The following is a 4,344-nucleotide window of genomic DNA, read 5'->3' on the forward strand; positions in this document are numbered from 1 at the left end:
ATAATATATAAAATTAGTTGACCCTGTAGACTTTTTAAAATATTAGGCCAAACCGAAACTCAAACGTTTACATGCTTCAATTACGGTTAAAAAGTAACATGAAAATGCTTAATTGAGACCATTTAAAAAGTCAAACATTTATATAGTCTCTCAAACATAAGTCATATATGAGAGAAATAATTTATTAAGACTGATTGGATATTTTTACATTTCCTCGAACATGAGTCGCATATTCAAACAAATCAAAAATTCATATATTTATAAGTTTCAATTACGGTTAAAAATAGATAATTTCTTTGTACACCTTGTAGAAGTGGGAAAAATCCTAAAAATCTAAAAATATCCTTTGAAGTGTATTTCCGAACGCATCTCAAATCAATGTGTTTTCGGATATGTATTTTCAAAATATCTTAATATTTGGTCTTGAAATTTTTTAGGAGATGCATTTCCAAAATAATATTTATATAATTTATAATAATTAATTATTCAATTAGTAATATAAATACTGTATTTGAATTTTAATGATAATATTTCGGAAATGCATCTTTGAAAATTTCTAAAATTAAATATTGTGATATTTCAGAAATACATCTCCAAAGATATTCTTTTTTGCAAAAAAATAAAAAGGTAAATTTAGTAAATTTAAAAATACATCTTCAAAAATATCCCAAAAAAATAAATTTAATACGTTCTAAGATGCATCTCCAAATTTTAATAATAAAAAAAATTGTCAGAGGTCCCTAAAAAGATTAAAAGATTTAAAAAGAAATTCTAAAAAAATAACATGAGACTGAGGAGAAATCTACCTGCTACCCCTAAAATCAAACCTGTCACCCCCAAAGCTATGTTTTTACCATTATACCATTGCTTAAAGTCACTAATTTTCAAAAAATATACGTTTCTACCGGAAATTTCGAAAAAAAATACCGAATTTTTAACAAATCTTGTTAGTTTTTATCGGAAATTTCAAAAAAAATCAGAAATTTTGAAAAAATTACAGGATTTTTTTAAATTTCCGTTATTTTTTGCAAAAAAAAATTTAAAAAAAAACTGTGATACCATAAATTTGAATATGTACCGGAAATTTCAAATTAACTAAAATTTCCGGTATGATGTACCGGAAATTTCTGGTATTTTTTTGCAAAAAAAAATAAAAATTGTGATTCCATAAATTTGAAATTTCTGATATGTATCGGAAATTTCAAATTTTTGGTATACCGAAAATTTCAAATTTCTAGTATACTGAAAATTCTTTGTATTTCAACATTTTTCAACAAGGATAAAAGTGGATTAAAAATTATAGGAGGGTGCCGAGTATAAAAAAGGGGTGGCAGCGAGATTGAGAAAGCTCATTGGCCCACTTAATTTCACTCCCTAGAGCCCATTCAAGTTCAACCCATATTCTAATTGTTCTACTCTCAAAAGTACTTCAATAGTACGACGAATTAGCATGTCACCCTTTTAAGGGGTATGCTTTTACCATTATATCCTTGTTTAAAGTTATTAATTTTTAAAAAGTATGTGTTTTTATCGGAAATTTTGAAAAAATACCAAATTTTTAGAAATTTCTATGAGTTTTTACCGAAAATTTCAAAAATATACTAGAAATGTTGAAAAAATTATCAGTATATTTTTTGAAAAAAAATATTGTACTACCGAAAAATTTCAAATTTTTGGTAGTACAAATTTTTCTTTTTATTTTTTGCAAAAAATGTATCGGAAATTTTAGTGGTTGTCCAAAAATTTCCAAAATTTTAACGGAAATTTTATGCTTCATCCTCTACTAATTTATTCAAGAGTAATTTTGAAATGAGATGGAATGTTAAATCGTCCAATAGTACACATCCAAAAGTGACATAATTTTTGTGCCTTCCAAATATGAGTGCTTTTATAATTATGTGCAATTTTTTAAGTGATGTATATGTGGGTAAAGTTGTTCCCACTTAATTTGAAAAAACCCCATTCAAATAAACTCTCTCTTTCAAGAAGACGATAATAGTAAGAATATTAGCACGCAAGCAATGGAAAATAGAACCATCTCAAAATGTGAATCACGCCTGGACATACTAGTAACTAGTAAGTCAACTAGTTTGAGTTTGAGATATTCTAATTTCTATTTATATTTGATTCATAATGTCTTTTCTATTCTTAGACCTATATACCATCCTTTCACTTTAAAAGAAATTTCATTATAATAAAGAATCTTTTGTGCGCAAGTGATGAGGCAACTTATTCGAGTTTTGTGGGATCTTATGAGCAGCAAATTTTCTCTAGCAATGTTAACATTGTTGCATGCCAAAATTCAGATTCTAACTAGTAAAGTTTGATTAAATATTAAAATCTAATATTTTTCATTCATATTAATTATTCTCTATGATCCAATTAATAAACTTACATGTTTAAAAACCATAAACTTCTTAGAGGATGATATAAGAAAGAAAGAAAACAATAAATATAATAAAAAATGCAACGAGCTATGTTAATTTGTTTAATATTGACAATTTAATTTAGTTATAGGAAATTAATATTGACAATCTAAAGGGCTGCAAATCAAATTGTATGTAATAGTACATTATTTATGCACACGGGTAGAGCTGTCAATATGGGATACCCGGCCCATATGGGCTTCGGGTTTTTTAGGGCCGGGCTCAAAAAACCCATTTTTAAATGGGCTCTAATTTTACTACCTAGGCCCAGCGCTGTCTGGACTGCGGGCTACCCGGCCCTAAATGGGCTTCGGCCCTAAACGGGCCCATTTCTATAAAAAAAATAAAATTTTCTCCTAATTTTTGTAAGTAACCATATAATTGCATGCAAGAATACATTATATATATATATATATATATATATATATATATATATATATATATATATATATTAAATTTTATATCCAAAATTATAATTTCTAAATAATCCATATAAATTAATAATTAAAATGTAAAACAACACATTAACTTAATTTAAACTATCCAAAATACATCACAAATTATATAATGTAGCATAAATAATTAAATAACTTGTTCCAACAAATTTTACGTTATAAATATTCATGACAATTATTATTTTATGATAATTATAACAAGAAAATGTTATAAATTTTTATAATAATTATAATTAGGAAAGGATAAATTTTAATTATATTAAAAATATTTAATTTTTTCGGGCCGGTGGGCTACCCATGGCCCATACGGGCCGGCTCATATTTTTTAGGGCTTTTTAGGGCCGGACTAAAAAAGGCCCGGATGTAAATGGGCTCGAAAAATGAGGCCCAGGCCCTAAAATTTTTCGGGCCAAATGGACCGGCCCATGGGCTTCGGCCCATTTTGACAGCTCTACACACGGGTAAGTAACCCTTTTAATTTTTATTTATTTAGAAATTTAATTAATATTTATAAATTATAATTAAATATTTAAAGGCTTATCATAACTAGGGGTGGCAAAGCGGACGGTCCGCCCCGTTTAGATCCACCTCGTTTAAGCTCGTCCCAAAGCGGGGTGGGGCGGGGCAGGTCAACTTAGGTGTCCGAGCTCAAAAGTCAAGTTCGCCACGTTTACTAACGAGTTGGCGGGTTGGTGGAACGGCCCACCAATTTTAATTGTTTTTATTTTAAAATTTGTTTTACTATATAGTTTACAAATTTTTTAATTATTATCAAAGAGGTCGATGATTTTTTTTAACAACGCACAATAGAACTTCAACATGTCTTAAAGATCAATTACAACAAAAAACGAAATAAACTCAAACACAAGAAAAAATATCAAAATAAATAAATAAATAATACATATCATCCTAATCCTACTAACTACTAAAAGAACCCAATTAAGAGTTTACACAAGACAAATTGTAATAACAATTACATTGCATAATAATACATCACAATGCATAAAATAGTAGTGCATAAAATATCAACACATGACTTTCTCACTGTTTACGTCATATAGACTCTTATATTGACCGATTTCTTAATACTTTAAATCATAAATTTGTCACACGTATACACTAATCAAATACTTCATTTTCTTAAAATCAACATCTATTTTTAAAGAAAACATCTTAGCTAATGTATTGAGAACTTAATAATTATACATGCCATACAATTGTTCTTTTATTTCAAACTTTTCCAATCAACACGTGTATTAGAAAGTTATAGAAATAACATTACAAATATAATTCACTTTGTATGTATAAAAATTTAGAATACAATTCAATCAACATAATCCGAAGAGAAGAGTGTTGTTTTTATAATTAAAGTTGTTTTAATTCTAAGTAAAAAATAGTTTTAATAAAAATCTCGTGGACAAAACCCATCGCGCCCCGCCTCGGCCCGCTTTTTAAAGCGGGTT

The sequence above is a fragment of the Vicia villosa genome, unplaced genomic scaffold (genome assembly GCF_029867415.1).
Source record: "Vicia villosa cultivar HV-30 ecotype Madison, WI unplaced genomic scaffold, Vvil1.0 ctg.001121F_1_1, whole genome shotgun sequence".
NCBI classification, from domain to species: Eukaryota; Viridiplantae; Streptophyta; class Magnoliopsida; order Fabales; family Fabaceae; genus Vicia; species Vicia villosa.